Genomic DNA, 19,354 nt, shown 5'->3' with positions numbered 1-19,354 from the left:
TCTCAACAGTACTTAACAATCTCTGGACTATATTAAGCCTTAATTTTACTATGTTTTTGCAACTAAATCAACTATGTGAATGGGCATTACTTTGATCTGTATTTGGTTGGTTGTATAGTTTGGAAAAATAAGATCCCTACACAATATCTATCCTCATCTGTGAGTAGTATTACCTAAAGATTCGTGTCTAAGATTTATTCAATGCCTTTTTTTAGTTGTATTTATTTATTTTGAGGGAGAGAGAGAGGACGGGGAAGAGAATCCCAAGCAGGTTCCACACTCTCAGCTCAGAGCCTGACGAGTGGCTCAACTTCATGAACCTGCGAAATCATAACCTGAGCTGAAAGAGTCCAATGCCTAACCAACTGAGCCACCCAGGCGCCCCATTTACTGCCTTTTTAGGGCTATATTTTAAAAATATGAATTGGCCTTTAAAAAGTAATGTAAGTCATTACCATATTAATATGAAACTTCAGATTTCAGAAAGAATTTGTAGTGCCATGAAGATAGTGGGCTTCTTGGGTACAGGAAGGAAATGGATTACACCAAGGTGCAAAAGGCTATGAAGTTAAGGGCTGGTGATTTTATCTGAGTCCTGGCTTGCATCTATAGGCTCCAGTTTAGCAAGATTTTCAATGATATTTAGCAAACTCAAAGATGCAGTAAAACTGAGAACAAAAGTAGAACTCTCCAATCTTTCAGAAGTTTCCCGGGGCGCCTGGGTGGCGCAGTTGGTTAAGCGTCCGACTTCAGCCAGGTCACGATCTCACGGTCCGTGAGTTCGAGCCCCGCGTCAGGCTCTGGGCTGATGGCTCGGAGCCTGGAGCCTGTTTCCGATTCTGTGTCTCCCTCTCTCTCTGCCCTTCCCCCGTTCATGCTCTGTCTCTCTCTGTCCCAAAAATAAATAAAAAAACGTTGAAAAAAAAAAATTAAAAAAAAAAAAAGAAGTTTCCCACTGGTACCACCAACCAGATAAATGTTAGCCCAGTTTGAGAAAATATATTTTTGAATAAATGGTAGCTTTCCTGCTCTCCCATCCCTGCACACTAATCACTGTTTCCATCTCTCTTTCCGTCAGTGTGTTCAGAGAAGCTAATATACTGGGACTATAGCATTTATTACAGGTATCAGTTTTTGACTTAGCTACATTCATCCCTGTTTTGAAATGTATATTAGGTCAAGCCATTGGGTTTTATGTGAGTAGAAGTGGTTTGCACAAGAATGTAACGTCATCTGCAAATGAAAGCTCTTATGACATGTATCGTGTTGAATTACTTTTTCAAATAGAAGCAACCTCAATCATGATATTCTTTTTCTTAAAGTTTATTTATTTTGAGAGATAGGGGAGGGGCAGAGATAGAGGGAGAGAGAAAATCCTAAGTAGGCTCTCAGTGCAGAGCCTGACACGGTGCTCAAACTCACCAACTGTGAGATCATGACCTGAGCTGAAAAATCAAGAGTGGGACATTTAACTGACTGAGCCACCCAGGTGCTCCTGAATCATTATATTCTTATACATTGCCTGTAAATATAAACTATTCAGCCTCTTTGGATTACTGTGAGATAAGTATTGGTCTCATTTGGAAAATATAAAAAAACAAAAAACAAAAAACTGGCCTCCAAATATTACTGATTGGATAGTGTTGTAGGTGGATTGGGACGTTTTTTCTTTCATGTCCCTCTGTTGAAGATCATGACACATTATGAGATTGCAGTTAAAGTCATAGTCAAATGTTAGTCATTTGTTTAATCTTGTAATGACCAATATGATAATATCAATCAACTAATATAACACTATATGTTAACTATACTGGAATTAAAATAAAATTAATAAAACAATACTTTTCCCTTGAAAAAAAAAAAAGAAAGGGCAGGAAAAAGAGCCAGTGCTAGAAGCTTTCTTCTGGTGTTGAAGGAAGAATGTAGGCTTCTTGCCTACATGTCTCCAGCTTTGGCCCGTGGGGGTTGCCTTTTGCCCAATCCTCAGGTGTTTCTTAAAAATAACATTATCAACCAAGCCATACTTTAATACGCCTTTCTATGTTTTCCAAGTGTTTTCATACACATTATCTCACTCTACATTCACCTGGTCCTCTGAAGTCAATTTGCAAGGTATGATCATTCCAAATTAAGGGTAAGAAAATAGTCTCAAAATAAAATAGTTTTCCCAAGATTTATACAGTTAGTAAAATGACAGAACCAGAATAAAAATCCAGAGAGTCTAGTTTTATACCTTTCTATAATAATAATTGATAATTGAAGGCCATTTTGTTTCAAAAATATTCCCCCCCAAATTGTATTTGTCGTTTCTAATTGTCAAAGACTCTTCAAAAATGCACTTTCCTCTCTTGAGTAAAATTCATTTCAGATATATGGAATTCAGAGGCACACCATCCTATCTCCCAAGCTCTGATTACCTGGGATGTGATGGGTGAGGTCAGGCAGGTCCCACCAGTCTTGCTGTGTTCACCTAAGTTGCAAATCACTTTCTCATTGAAAGTAAGAATTCCAGCTATCTTCTTTTGCCTTCAAATATCAAAATATCAAGAGGATCCCAAAGCAATATTATTAATTTCCTCTACTTTTCCATCAATTTGTAATTCTCTCCTTCCCTTTGCTTATAGAGCTTTCTTCTCTTTACCTAGAAGGTACTCTGAGGGGAAAAAAAAAATGACAGAGAGGCTAACGCTGAAACTAGGGCAGCACTACATTCATCTGAAGGCCTTCAATTATGAAGTGGCTCAGTCATTTAGCTTTGGAAAGCTGCTTGGTTAGAGCATTGCAAGAGCATTTGATGTTCCAAATGCTTCAAAGTAGGTCAGTTTGTACTACACCAAGGGAAAAAAAATAAAGTAGTAAAATTGTTTCTGCTTGTAACTTTTAAGGATCTTCCCATTTATATCCAAACTCTTCTACAGCACTAAAATACCAAGATGGAGAGAAAAATAAATTCAGGTAAAAAAAAAATTAAATTTACTTATCTACATGCTTGCGATGAAGAAATAGTTTTTGTTTTTGATGAATAGTTTACACTGCAAGATATAACTAATTTGCTGTCTGTAAAGTTCTAGGAGGAGGCCAGGCTATTATGGATAAGTAGTATTATTTATTTTAAAAATAAAGTTGAATGCTATATTTTTATATCTTAATTTCGAAAGAAGGCAATAAAAAAGTGAGTGACTATCTACTTTCCCCTTCCACAGATTTATGTTAAATGTCTACTGGGATAAGCACTTTCCACGATCTGTGAGGACATGCATGTATAAGCTAAAAAGTTATGATAAAGCCCTGAGTCCATTAGAATTAATCACATATCCAGATAAAAATACAAGAGCTCTTATTCTGAGGAGTGCATCTCGGCCTGTGCAAACCATAAGAGTCAGGAATCATACAAAAAATGTGGAAGACAAGAGACATTCCCATTAAATTTAAATAAAAGATAAAGAAGGCTGAATATTTCAACTTGGCGTTTGTAGTATCCACCCTAGACGGTTGGTGACACTTCAAGTAAGAACAGGAGAATCTTAGTCCCCCCAGGCTAACGAGAGAGCTCAGAACAATCAGAAGGCTTGTGGGTAATGGAAATTGGTTTTCCCACAAAGCCTAAGGAACAGCTTGTAGAACTAAATCAGGCTAAAGCATACGCTTCGACTTTATTAACCTTTTTATGGAAGAAACTTCTGTCATTTAATCATTCAAGATATTTATGGAGGAAGGCATATCTATGTAACAGCTCTTGTATTTTCTATTTTCCTCACAACCACCTACTAATTGTTACAGTCATGCTAAAATCTAACCTACTTGAATGTGTGTATTAGAATACCTCCAAGATAATTCAGTTATTCTTTTCTCCTAACACACAGTCATTGCTCGTGTCCTCCTGATTTCCTTTCCTTCCTTCATACTTTCTTTTAGTTTCATCTCTGATACAAATTCACATATATATACAAACCATTTTCATAAGGTTCCTGTTTGGAAATTGGACTAGCAAATTCTCCTAATAATTAATTGTACTGTAATAGAATTTTTTTGTTTATTGTCATTCTGTTTTGGTCTATAGCATTTGCAGTATTTGCCAAGACGTATTATGAAAGGGTGCACTTAGATTTCACTATTGATGCAGTCTATTGAATCAGACTGAAAAATTCTAAAAGATTCCTAATCAACATGTATGCATGCATAAGAATTGATTTTCTTTGTGTCTGAAGATACTGCCACTAATTATGTTGCTCTGTACCCCTGCATGTGGCTGAAGAAATAAATCAATGTGGAACTATTGGTCCTTATATTCTCTATGTGAGTAAATCATAGTTTGCAGTAGACAATGTTCGTGAGGCCTGAATATTAATACAAAATTTGTTTTCCATTTTAATAAACTATTCCCACATCTCTATTAAAATTCTCCTGGTATTATGTTTAATATGCAATTAAAAAATGAGCCTACTTTTTAACTCTTTAGAGAACTGAATTAGGATTCATTTATACACACACACACACACACACACACACACACACTTTCATTTAGATTATAGGAAAGGCATATCAAATAGATTTCAATTTGTTCCTTAGCCAATTGATTGGTAATGACTGGTTTGAGGATTCTGAAGCTATCTTGAAGCTCAGCAAGAAAGAGTGCTGAGATAATATCACAATGCTTACTATGTTTTCAACAGTTGGGGGTGGCATGCTTTGTATATGCAATCACAGCTATTGTTCTTTTAGGAACTGCTGTCTTCACTCCCTGCACAATGCTTGAAAAATGCTTGGCATCAAGTGTTGAATGAATAAATGAATGAATCTAGGATCTCTCAATCACACTAAGGAACACACATTGAATTCACATGAAACAGAGAAAAACACCTGCTACAGAACAAGGAGAATAGTGTGCACTGGAAAAGTTAGAAAGGTCTTCACAGGGAAACTGCACATTAAAGAAGGGGAAGAGTGAGAAGAATGGTCAGGCAGAAAGCTTAGAGACGAGGATAGAGGAAACAAAATGAGAAAACATTTTGGGATATAAATATATAAATAAATATTGTGTGTTTGAAGCAGAGAAGAAATATAACGTATAATAGTGGATGGAATATAACGTATAATAGTGGAACGCTAGTAAAGAAAGGTGCGTGTTGCATGGGGGTGGGGGGGATGTCAAAGGTAGGGACAGAATATGGTGCACTTCTAAACCAAGCACAAGGATTTGAAATTAATGGAGAACAAAGTAACTTTTTTGTTTTAACAGGAAAGTGAAATATTGCGTGCGATAGTCTAGAAGCATTGGTCTCGCATTTATGCACAAACAGGTGGAGAAGATGCCGGACAGCCTTGACGCAAAAAATCAGGTGAGAGGTCTGGTAACAGACTTTTGGTGCTAAAGGTTGTCCAGTTGGGAATGGAGAGGGAATGGAAAAAGTGAAAAATATTTTGAAAGTTTTTAAAAATTACATTTTTTGGTAACCTTGACATAGAGACAGAAAGAAAAGGAAGAAATAAACAGTTTCCAAGTTCTTCACCTAATGTTATGAAATAACTGGAAATCTCCAGAGTATACTACTGGAGACCCCGGAAGGTCTGGTATGGTCAGAAACTATGACTTAATTTTATGTGAGATAAGCTCTAGATGTCAGAGGAAACCGATGAATATGGAAAGCAAAGACCAAACACTGCCCTTCCTGTGGTGTATATGGATATGGGTTGTTTTGGTGATTGAAGAATAGAAAAGCAGAAAGAAGATTGGAGGAGACATTGTAATATGGAGCTTAAAAATATTCATGAAGATGTGTGTCTTTGGATCAGATGTGGAAAAGCATATGTAATACATTCTCATTGGGTCCTGTTGGATATTATGAGATCGTAAATCTTGTAAGATTTCATGAGCCAGATGAATCGCTGCATTCTTGTTACAACTCTTGAACCCTAAAGGGCTATGATTAATGGATAATAATTGTTTAATTTTAGGATTTGAAGTAAGCAGGATGATCACCAATAAGAGAGTTTTGAATTGATTAAGAGGAAATAAATTTTGATAAAAAAGTTAAGCTGAGAAGAATGAGGTTTATAGGAAGTTATTTATATAAAAAAGGGATTCCAGCATGTATCTTTTTACCCAATTTATGAACTCAGTAAATGCTTCGGTACTTCTGTCTCTTTGGCAGATCTTATCCTTCCTTGTTAGATAAGGTTTTTTCAAGGTAAATGTCAAAACAAAAAAATGAATAAAATAATGAAAAACATTATGTATCACAAATCTCTCTTTCTTAAAGCACACTGCCTAAGATGGCCACAGTTACACAGGAAAACAAGGTTTTTGTCATATTAGAGCCATCAGAAGCCAGCTTCTCTTGAAGTTGAGTCATATGGCACCTCATAGTTTAATTTTTTTAATGTTTATGTGTTTTTTGAGAGAGAGAGAGAGAGAGAGAAAACACAAGTGGAGGAGGGGCAGAGAGAGAGGGAGACACTGAATCTGAAGGAGGCTCTAGGCTCTGAACTGTCAGCACAGAGCCCGATGCGGGGCTTGAACCCACAAACTGTGAAATCATGACCTGAGCCACCCAGTCACTAAAGGTGAATATAAAACTGTTTGATAACTGAAAGGCAAAAAATGTATATTCAACCTAATGAGAGAGAAGGTTATAGTCCCAGTGGCACTAAGATTAAAAGTAGATTATTGGCACATCTTCAGTGATCTGCTTTTATTGGTGCCACCAGGTTGTTCCATAAGGGCAGAAATAATAATTCCACAGTGAGATCAAACCAGGTGAAACAGTTTCCAAATGAAACTGAAGATGGTGCCATGAAAGAAACTTGCTTCCCCTCTACCAAGGTCTGTGCCAATCCCAGTATAGGTGCTCAGTAAATATGCTTTGAATAAATGCGTGAAGCTGCTGTATGGGATTTGGTAGCTGTCCTTGTCAGAATCCGGCGGGTCTACTTAAATCTGAATTTTTGGCATGAGTATACAACTTTTTGGAGCAATAAACCAAATACAATAAAATAATGGCAGAGTGGAGCTCCAAGTCAAATTTCAGGAATGAGAGAAAATGAGAATCACCTCTTCGAAAAGTGGCAAGACTTAATTACAGATAGTTTTACACTTTTAAGTGTTTGGTGGAGGATAAGTTGGAAGCAGAGAGGGAAGGAATCTCCTCCAGAGAAGAAGAATGGAACTTCTAAAGAGGAGGAGTCATTGCACAGATGAGTTACCAGCAGATGTGAGGAAAGGTGCCAAATCTGAGTCATCCTGTGTCTGTTTTCTAAATCCTGGGGTGTCCTATTTTCTTCCATGCATAACAAAAGAAATCAGTTACAGAGACAGATAAAAGTGTGTTTGTGGAGAGGGAGGTTGAAGCTCTCTTCCCCATTCTTATGTTTCCTATGTAGAAGAGAACAGATATTTTTGGGTAGGATGGTAAAGCATAGTATCTTTATTACCATTGAAGCATGTTTCTTCTGCCACCAAAGGATGCTAAGGATAAAGAGGAATTGGAGGCAACGAGTTTCAGAAATGAAAGTATTATACATGATTATCTTTCAGGTAATGGTACGGTTCCTCATTCTATCCTATGCAAAAGCCAGTGGTAGTTTTGGTATTTTTGATTCTGAAAGGGAATTTCTGATTTTAAGTTTCTGACAACTGAGCATTATTCCCAAAATACAGGATCTTCCCAAAAGAGCAACATTTAGGCTGGGATCACCATTTCTGGATTCAACTGTGAAGGATGAAATGGACTAGGGTCACTTATGTCAAGGGGTTTTTATATGGAGCCAGGAGACCATTCAGGAGATGGGCCTTAAGCACATCCTCACCAGTGGAATCACGAATTTTTGAGCTGGGCCAAACCACAAATATTCCAAGGACTCAGCCCAAACACCTGCAGCTGGCTATAGTAAGGAATTTTGCTTAGAGATAGCTTGAGCAACCAATTACAGTTAGCGAAGATTAGTTTTCTGCCACCAACACCAATCAAAATTCTTTCTAACCAACACGTACAAAATTCCGTCTTTTAACACCCTTGACTTTCGTTTCCTAGGGGGACACAGTTTGGTCTCCTTCCCAAATCTATATTCCCCAAATTGTAATTCTGGGACCTCAAATAAATTTTGTGTTGTATTTCAGCGTTGTCTCTTTTCTTGGTCAACAGAATCTGCTGATACTGTAACTGGGGGTTTGCCTTGGTTCGACTTCTTCCCCACCATGATTGCGTCTCCTCAATCACGTTTTCCAATGAGGAGAAACTATTGCTACGCTTGCAAATCCTATCAGAGCTAAATGCCCTTCCCCAGATTGCAACCAAATGGAATGAGAACCAGGGAAGTAAGCTACGGCCAGTAAGGCTAGTTCTCCCTGGTTTTCCTGAAACTTACATTCAACCTGGCCCCTTAAAACTTCTGTTCCAGTTGAAATATTTCATGCTCGCAATGACTTTTGAGTTTTAGCAAAAATTAGCTAATTACTTCAGCAAAGTACTAGCATACAAAAATCACTTTAGGTATATTCTTGGTTATTTGAATGCAGCTTAGCTTAGAAGCATACTCTGGCAGGGAAAATTCTAGATATTCTAACAAACCTAAAGAAATAAAATGTTCAGTCACACCAGATTCATCTCTTTTTTTCACCTGTTTTATCATAATGTATTAATAAAGATGAGAATAGGGTAATACAAACAACACTGCACAAAATAATCAAAAGCTGGTTGGAAATATTTCATTGCCTTTGTTAATTGCTACTTAATACAGAATTGTTCAATTAGTAAAACCAGTCATTCCAAAACACATGAGTGCTTGAATGCCATGGAATGATATTTCTCTGCAGGAATGAACATGATTTTCAGATAAATCCAGCAACAGAACATTCTGTCAGTATTCCAAATGCATAAAAAAGCTCATGTGAAAAGTTCTCTCATTGTATCCTGATAATTTTCTGAATATATAACCATTTGGCTTAATTATCATTTTCTACCATCTACATCTGCCTGGTCCTAGAGAATCTATTTACAGATAAACTAATGGTAAAAATAGAGTGCAAAGAACTAAGGTTAATACTTGATTTAGATTTTAATGCATGGCTCTTCAATTGCACATGCAAGGCAGCCAACATATGCTAAGCACCTATGTCGTTGCTGATGACATATTTTTACTGACCTAAATCGTAAAGCTGACTAAATTTTTTTCTTCATGAAGTGAGGTTGGTTGCAGCTTCAGCAAAACACTTCCTATTCTGTGAGTGAGACAAATCAATAATTTCCCATGATTTTTGTATCGTCAAGAAAACATCCATAGTAACTGGAAGCTGTAACAAAATGTTAATCATTTATGCTGCTCTTAGACTAGGAGACCCTCTCATTGGGATACCATGGAGGGGGCTGGGATGGAGAAAAACCCAAGTCTACAGAACTAGTCTTTGACTCCATTAGTCTTACTACAGATTTAATTGTAACCATTGGTGACTGTTCTTGTTTAGCTCTCTGCTATCTGGAAATTGTACAATTTTGATAAGAGGATTTCAATTTGTCATTGAAGAACACAGGTATGGCTTCACTGCTGGTGGAGGACAACACCAGAAAATGGCATTTAATGGCTCATTTAAAAGCCATTTGCTGTGAAAATGGAATTAAGGGCCACTTAGGCTGGTTGGACATTTGCTTTTTTTTTTTTCTTTTACTACGCACCGAGAATTGGAAATTGCTTAAACATCACCCTGTTTTTAAGGATATGAGAGGCTGTATATGATGATGGTTTGTTAATATTACAGATTTATACACATTGGTATTATCAATTATCCAATGTTCAAATTGGTGACAAGTAGAAAATTGCAGATCATGATAAGTTAGCAAGTACTTATTTAAAATAATGAGTTAATTTGGTTATTATTATGTGTCAAGTCATCTAAGTTCTTCATTTGAGTCAACTCATTAAATTCCTGAAATACTCCTATGAGGTAGAAATTCTTAATTATCTCCATTTTATCAATAAGAAAACTGAAACACAGGCAAGTAAGTGATGTATTTAATAAGGGTGTATATTTTGTAAGCTGTGAAGCCTGGTATTGGGCCCAGACACTGGTTCTCAAGACTGCACCATTCAACAATCAACCTGTGGCTGTCAGTCATGTTCAGCAAGACCACAGGAGCATCATCACATTCATGTGTTTTCAGGCTACTTCTTTAGGGAGGCTTGAACAATGAAGAAGGCGTCATTAGCTGAACAAGTTAGACTTTTCCTCCCTTCAGGTAGGTTTGTGTTCTGCCACTGGGTCTTGCTCCTCTGAGAAGAGTTATAAAAGGTTCCTAACTTATTTTCCCAAAATACTATAGCTTTTGTTATATATATAACATACATATGTGTATATACATATGCATATAGAACATATATGTATATATACATATGCATATATACTGCATATATATAACATGCATATACACATGGGTGTATGTATATTTATATTCAGATATACATATATAAATATATCAGAGATCACAAGACAATAATTTATATCTATTTAGCACTTCTTCCGCGCCAGGAAATATTCCAAGACCTTTATGAACATCAACTTATTTAACCTTTACCACCATCCTATTAATTAGGTGCTGTGATTTTCATTCTTAGCTTAAAGCCAAGAAAATTGAGACTACATAGAGTAGTGTCATAACATGCCCAGGGTCCTATAATAGTTGAGCTGGGTTTTAAACACAAGCAGCCTAGTTCCAGGGTCTAATCATCTTACTATTAGCAATATTATAATTTCTATTTCCTGTAATATTTCTAATTAATGACTGACCAGGAAGCAAACGAAAAACCAGGAAGATGATTCCTCAAATTTAATTTCCCCAACCTGTAAAATTATATACTTTTTCAATTGTGGGCTTTAATAGCCACTGTGACAAGCATGTTAGTGGTTAGTGTTTATAAACAAAAACACTAACACAATAAGAAAACTTATTGTATAAGATCATCTATTGCTCTCTATAGAAACTCCTGTCTTGCAGAAAACTGAAGATACATTTAAGTAAGATTAGACTGCTTTTACTGCCTGCTCTAGCAGATCAATACGAAGATCGATAAAAAAGAGAGTATCTGAGCTAATAACTAGAATGATTGCTATGCATTATTATTTTTTAACCAAAGAGAAGATGCCTCTGCTGTTGCATCTGACACTTTAATTTAGCTTCTTTCAGTAACTGTATTTGAAAGCAAGCATTTTTTTCTCCATTAGCAACACTTTACTCCGGCTTTGACTGCAAGCTTTTAAGTATTCCTTCTGACTATTTTTACAAGCTCAAGTGATTTCAGCTCGCCTGTCACACTGCTCACAGGAATCCTGCACTTTGGGGTCAATACAAGAGGGATTTCATCATATCCTGAAATGCATTGGCCTGTGGGTTTTAGTGACAGACAAGATTTATTACTTGGTGAATATAATTCTCTCGCTTATGAGTAAGTACAATGGTCATATTTTTTGAATAAAAAAATTGAGGATGCATCATCCAGCATATGTTCTGACAATAAGATGGAATATATAATATCAACTCTGTCAATATAATTTATGGCACATTATCAGCCTTTGTGTGAGAGCAGCGTGGAAAATTCAAAGGGCAATTCTTGATTTCCTTGCTTGCTTTGTGTGATATGAAAATAGAATATAAGGGAATAAATGGCCATCCTAAAATTTGGGCTCTATGATCATCCCAATCTCTCTTCCCTCATCCTGTTCTTCTATCTTGCTTTTTTTTCCCCCACACTTACTGAGCATATTTTATGAGGCAGAAACACTGCTAAGCACTGACGGGATAGAGATTAATATTATACTACTTTGACTTAACAGGAATGCATAGTCTATTTGTGGAAAGGGATACAACAAATATAAATATGTTGTTCCATGAGGAACACAACAGAGGGAATACAAGGTCAAGTGGAATTTGACATACTTAGGTTAAATTGGCTTAAATATTAACGGAGTGAAGGACTCATATAAGCTTCAGAGGTAGATCAGCAACTTCAGGCACGGCCGAATAAAAGAACTCTGCATGATGTCATTCACAGTTGCATCTCTCAGTTATTCTTTCCTTTATACCAGCTCCATCCTCAGATAAGCTTCCTCTTTCTAGAGAGCTTTAGGTATATACCTTACCTATGTAATAAGCCTATCAGAGATGGGGATTTTATGGCTCATAATTCCAGAAAAAAAGTCCTAGCCTTTATATTGATTGCCTTAATTGAATTACACATCCAGTCTTACAGTCTTCTATCAGTCAGCATGGTGGGGTGGGGGTGAGAAAAGCTCTGACTGGCCACATCTAGTTCTTGTGACAATTCCTGGGACTAGAAAGAGGGATTGGATTGGCCCACTAGAGTCACATGAATTGTGGGTGAGAACAAATGGTTGCCCAAAGGAAAATCAGATGTTATTATTGGTAGAAGGTGGATTAGATAGTCGCTGGGCAAAAATAATAGCTGACTTTTTTAAAGTCTTTATAGAAGAGAGAATGTTTTAGGCTAAAGAAATTTGCTGAAAGACAATGATGGAAGGATATACACAGAAGAAACTCAGCAAAGAAACAGGAAGAAAGTATATGCCAGGGGATAATATGGAGTCTGTTAAATACATTATATGGTCTTCTCTAAAGCCATTTGAATTCTAGACTCTTCTGGTAAGAATGTCCCTTATGTATAATGAACCACCAACTATTTTCCTACAGTGAAGATCATAAGTTCAGTTAAATTCATATGTTAATTACAATAATCCATAATAATCCTAGAAAAGGATATGAGGGAGAAAGCACTTGTTGCTTCCTTCAGTATGATATTTGCATGCTTTTGATCTTGAAGGAGAATTTCAAACCAAAATCAATCCAATGAATACAAACCAAAGAAGGAGGACAACTTTAGTGCTCTTCTTCATTTTATCTATTCTAAAATAAGAAAGGCAATGGTAAATGTCATACAATAGAAAGAACTCAGGAGTTGGACCTAGAAAACCGAATTGGAATACTGGTCATGCTCCTTATTAGGCAAGTGTATGATGTTGGAAGATTTGTTTACTCTTTCTGGGACTCCATTTTCTTGTTTTTAGAATGTAAATTATTATGTTTTACTAGAATTATTCAAAAAATAAATAAACTGTACATATAAAAGTTTTTTGTAAACATTAAAGTGGTATTATTATGACCTAGTATATGTGAACTTACAGATATATTTAATTTTATCATTCCTTGTATTAACAATGAATATAATACATATTTTTGGCTTTCCATGATTTCCTCTAAAATTGGAGTTCAATGTAATGACATATCGCAAGTAAAATATTCTAAAATATATAGTCAAATGTGTTCAGCCAGTTCTGGACCACCAATTTTATACATAAAATTTAGGATTCAGTTTTTTTTTAAGTTTTTGCTTACTTATTTTGAGAGAGAGAGACAGAATGAGTAAGCAACAGAGAGAGAGGGATAGAGATAATCCCAAGCAGACTCTGTGACATCAGCACAGAGCCCTGCGTGGGGCTCGAACTCACAAACTGTGAGATCATGACTTGAGCTGAAACCGAGAGTCAGAGGCTCATCCTACTGAGCCACCCAGGCACCCCTAGGAGTCCGTTTTTAAAACAGTAATATTGGAAGATTCAACTTGACAAAAATATAAGGTACAAATCAGATAATAAGAAAACTCACAGGATATATGGTAAATGGAGTTTTCTAACATAGAGGTGTTTTTTTTTTCTAACTATGATTCAGGCAATTAATGACAAGATGGAGAATTTTGACAAAGAATTAGATTCTATAAACAAAATAAATAAATAGAAATTATAGAATTAAGAAAGCCCAATAATTGAAATTAACCCCTCAGCGGATGAGTTTAATAGGAGATAGGCACAGATAAAGAGAATTAGTAACTAATGGAAAGTACAGAAAAGAGCTTAACAGACATGTGGAACACATAAAAAGATTTGATATAGGTACACTTGGAGGTACAAAGTACCTCCAGAGAATCACAGAGAATCCATATCTGAAGGGATAATGTCTGAGATATTTTTCCAAACTGCCAAAAGACATGAAACTAAGATGTTAAAAACTATATAGGCACAGCTCGGAGATATCGCATGTTCAGTTCCAGACCACTTCAATAAAGCAAATATTGCAATGAAGCAATTCAAATGATTATTTTTGGGTTTCCTAGCGCATATAAAGTTATGGTTAGATATACCGTAGTCTATCAAGTGTGCAAAAACAATATACATACCTAATTACTTAGTTACAATACTTCATTGCGAAAAAGTGCTGTCCATCATCGAGCTTTCAGTGAGTCATAATCTGTTTGCTAATGGAAGGTCTTGCCTTGATGGTGTTGGCTGCTGACTGATCATGGTTGCTGAAGGTTGGGGTGTCTGTGGCAATTTCTTAAAATGAGACTACAATACAGTTTGCTGCATCAATTGACTCTTCCTTTCACAAACCATTTCTCTGTAGCATGTGATGGTGTTTGATAGATTTTTAGCCACAGTTGAACTTCTCTGAAACTTGGACTCAATCCTCTCAAAACCTGCCACTGCTTCATCAACTGAATTTATGCAATATTCTAAGTCCTTTATTGTCATTTTAACAATCTTCAGAGCATCTTTACCAGATGTAGTTTCCATCTCAAGAAGCTAATTTCTTTGCTCATCTGTTAAAAAAACTCATCTGTTAAAGTTTTAACATGAGATTGCGGCAATTCAGTTACATCTTCAGGCTCCACTTCCAATTCTAGTTGTCTTGCTGTTTCTACCATACCCACAGTTACTTCCTCCACTGAAGCCTTGAACCTCTCAAAGCCAGACACAAGGGTTGTAATCAAGTCTTTTCAAACTCCTGTTAATGTGGATATTTTGACCTTTTTCAATGAATCATAGATGTTCTTAATGGCATCTAGAATGGTGAATCCTTTCCAGAAAATTTTCAATTTGCCTTGCCTATATCCATCAGAGGAATTATTAGATATGGCAACTATATCTTACAAAATGTATTTATTAAGTAATAAGATTTGAAAGTTGGAATTACTCCTTGCTCCATGGGCTACAGAATGTTTTGTTAGTAGGCATAAAAAACAACATTAATCTCATTGTACATTTCTATCAGGGGCTCTTGGATGACCAGTTGCATTGTCAAAGAGCAGTCATATTTTGAAGGAATATTTTTCCTGAGCAGTAGGTCTCAACAGTGGGCTTAAAGTATTCAATAAACCATGTTGTAAACAGATATGCTGTCATGTAGGCTTTGTTGTTCCATCTATAAAGCACAGGCAGAGTAGATTTAGCATAATTCTTAAGAGCTTTAGGATTTTTCAGAATGGTAAATGAGCAGAGGCTTTGACTTAAAGTCATCAGTTGCATTAGCCCCTAAAAAGAAAGTCAGCCTGTCCTTTGAAGCTTTGAAGCCAAGCACTGACTTCTTCTTTCCAGTTGTGAGAGTCCTAGATGGCATTTTCTTCCAGTAGAAGTCTGTTTCATTTCCACTGAGAATCTGTTGTTTAGTGTAACTCCCTTAATTAATTCTCTTAGCTAGATCTTCTGAATAACTTGCAGCCTCTATGTCAGTAGGTGCTGCTTCGCCTTGCACTTTGATGTTATGGAGATGATTTCTTTCTTTAGACCTCATGAACCAGCCTCGGGAGCTTCAAACTTTTCTTCTGCAGTTTCCTCACCTCTCTCAGCCTCAGGAAACTGATTTATTGAATAGATCCAGCTATGGAAGGTCTTAACTTCTCATTTAGCTTTTTCAGAACTGTCCAATAAAATTTTCCACCACGATGGAAATTTTCCATATGTATGCTAAACAATAAGATAGACAAAGAACATGTGGCTCTTGAGCTCTTGAAATATAGCTAGCATGACTAAGCAATTGAATTTGTAATTTGTTTTTTATTTTAAATTTCATTTAAATTAGAATTTAAGTAGCTACCACATTGGCTAGAGGCTACCGCACAGGACAAATTTAGTTGCTTCCTTGTGCTCAGCTTAATCTTCCATCCCTACATTTTCTATGGACGGGGAAATGTAAGCTTAGGCCTAAATCTTGATGGATTCAAACTCAACAACTTCAACTAGCATATTTCCTAGTTGTTGCAGTTTGCATATTACATTATATCTCGAACTACTTTAACATCTGATTGATAATGATTATTATCATTAGTGATAATAAGATTGATCTCAGGATGAGAATGATGACAGTCTGATCCCTCCATTTCACTGTTCTACTTTCCCCTTGAGTCTAGAGTCTAGAAAGCAATCCATGGGGTAGCTATAGTGGAACTAAACAGATGTCTGGGTCTTCTTTAACCTTACCTCCTGATTTTTTTTAGACCAGTTGATAAATCTTGCATATGCTCATTTCTTTAGGGGTTACAGAATGATGGTTTTCTGGCTTTACCATTCCTTCCATGAACTGGCCTTTTCTTTTCTTTTCTTTTCTTTTCTTTTCTTTCTTCCTTTTGTTTTTAGAAAGAAGAGATTTTCTGATTAACTGAGACTATTTGGCCACCCCAGAATGCCTACATGAATGGAAGGTAGAAACTTTTTTTTTCACCCCTACTTATCAATCTTTAAAGTAAGGTGTTGTAACAGCCACTTCATGTCCTAAAATAGGGGTTTATGGCTCTTCCTTTCATGAGTATCATTTAAAAATCATGTTTTTAAAATTAAGTTACAAAGTTTTCAACTCACTACAATCACTTTTTAATCCAATCGTTATGATGTAGGCCCATGGATTCCCATTCATACCGGTTTCTAATTCTTTATTTTATTTTAATTTTTTAATTTAAGTATAGTTACACACAATATTACAATATCACTGACTATATTCTCTGTGCTATGCTTTTTATTCCTGTGACTTAATTCTTACCATAACAAGAGGCCTATATCTCAAATACCATGTGACTTCATTCATATGTAGAATTTAAAAAACAAAGCAAATGAATAAACAAGCAAACAAAAGCAAAATCAGACATATAAACACAGAAGACAAACTGATGAGCACCAGAGGGAGGGGGGTAGAGGATGGACAAAGTGGGTGAAGGGGGTCTGATGCTATCTTTTAAGATGGGATGTGGATTTTATTATACAGACTTCCTCCTAGGGAGGTACCTCATAGTTTTATATAGATCATACCTTCAAAGCAGTTGAGATGCAATATCATGCCATCTTTAACATATATCTTTTGTGGAGATCCAATATCACACCTCCTCCAGCAATATATCTCTCATTCTGGGCATCTGGGCCAGGCACAACGTTTAGCTGAAAGCCAGACTCACTTGAACCTGGAAGATTCTTTTACATACTTTAAATAGCATATATATGGGAAATGGACACCCATGTTTACTTTTTTAGGGCCATAGCTTTTCCAATGCACCAAATACTTATATGACTTACAACAAATAATCCCAAATGGTCCATACTGTATACCCTTCTGCATCCACTAGTACTTCATGTGGATAGAGCATGGCATCCATATTTGCAGGGCAGAGGAGACAACAGAAGTATATGGTATATCTTGAGGCATAAATTAAGGAGCTATAATCTGTAAAGTGAATTTAGATTCATAGAAAGGTCCCAAAGTGGGATGGTATAATTTAATGCTGGGTTGAACAGGTATAGGATGCACACATTTACTTATTCTCTAGTATGTTCACAGACATCCATAAAGTCTATAGTTTGTCATCTTATGGTCCATGCCGAGCCCTTCTGGATTTCAGAACACATTTAGCTTGTTGGAAATAAATTTTCTCTGCCAATCTGGCAATATTGAGAGATAAAGGCTAGGAAATGTTTGGGGAGTTTATATGGTGCAGGGTAGACATATTATAACTGGGTTTCACTCTGGGGGAATCTTACATGCTTTGATCCTTACACATGATAATAATGGTTTCTAATATTTCTGAATCACCTTATAGTTAACAAAGCACATCATACATAGTACATGACTTGCTCTTCACAAAAATTCAGTGAATTAGATTTTATTATATCCTGATTTTCAATGAGGAAACTGAGGTTTATAGGAATAATTTGTTCATATTTCTCCATCCAGAAAGTGGTTGAGTTTGGATTTAAACCAAGTCCATCTAACAAATTAGTCATTAATTCATTTAATAGCAATTTATTAAACACTATTTGTCAAGCCTTCTGTTAGGCACTGGGGAGACAGTGCTGCACAAGATGAATACATTTCTTTTTTTACTTTAGACTTTTTAAAGAAAAGTTTTAGGTTCATGGCAAAATTGAGGGAAAGGTACAAAGATTTTCCACATACTCCCTGTCCCCACCAATGCACAGCCTCCCCCATTATCAACATCCCCCACAAGAGAGGTAGTTTTGTCACAGTTGATAAACTTACACTAATGCATCATTGTCACTCAAAGTCTGTGGTTTATGTTAGGGTTCACTCTTGGTGTTTTACATTCCATGGGTTTGGACAAATGTATAATGGCATGTATCTATCACTATGGTATCAGAGAGTATTTTCATTGTCCTAAAAATCCTCTCTTTTCTGCCTCTTCATCCCTCCCTCCAGCCCCTGACAACCACTGATCTTTTACTGTCCATAGTTTTGCCTTTTCCAAAATGTCAAATAGTTGCAATCATACAGTATTTAGTCTTTTCAGATTGGCTTCTTTCGCTTGCTAATATGCATTGAAGTTTCTTCCATGTCTTCGAATGCCTTGATGGCTCATTTGTTTTTGTTCATGTGGGCTGAATAATATTCCGTTGTCTAGACGTACCACAACTTACCCAAAGAAGGCAGGAAAATCTATTTTTCAATAAGTCAGACATCAAGAAAATTTTTGAAAAGATCTTTTCATCTTGCACTATCAGTGATATTTTGTTTCTGAAATATTGATGAGTCTGAGAAAAGACTGTAAAACTTTTGTGGGCCAGTAAACATTTTGGCCAAGGAGAATTTTAACAGCATTTTTATGGTTCTCGGAATCATTTCTGAGCCTTACCAGAAGTCTTCAAAATTGTGGTAACTTACAGAAAGCAAAATTTTTACAAAGATCTCTTGTAGCTGTATATATTAACATTTTCTTTTTCAAATCGCACAACGGCCTCTAAAGAGACTAAGCTTTGTTTCTTTCTGTTTTCAAAATTCTGAGAAGATGATGCAATTAAGTGAAATTCAAATGCACAGCGATTTTATTTCATCTAAATTGTTACCTGGCTTCTAAACCTCTCTAGCCTAGAGTCTATTATTTCCAAAGCCTGTTCTACTTTTAAGTAAATGTGATGATGGTAATTCATTAGGATGGTTTTATTTTAGGTACCTGTTCTCACTGTTAAGCCATTTTCTTAATAGCTAATTAGATGTCATGGAAAGTATTCATAAAAGAA

At 36.1% G+C, this 19,354-nt stretch overlaps 1 protein-coding gene across 1 annotated transcript in view; it reads right to left on the bottom strand.

The window, feature by feature from the left end:
- LOC132664216 (uncharacterized) overlaps positions 1-19,354 on the bottom strand; it is a 493,245-nt gene that overhangs the window by 201,890 nt on the left and 272,001 nt on the right. The gene's annotated exons all lie outside the window — the stretch shown is intronic.

The sequence above is a fragment of the Panthera onca genome, chromosome F2 (assembly GCF_046562875.1).
Source record: "Panthera onca isolate mPanOnc1 chromosome F2, mPanOnc1 haplotype 2, whole genome shotgun sequence".
Lineage (NCBI taxonomy): Eukaryota > Metazoa > Chordata > Mammalia > Carnivora > Felidae > Panthera > Panthera onca.
Note: the sequence above shows the minus strand (reverse complement) of the source record. Positions and strands in the feature narration are given on the sequence as shown.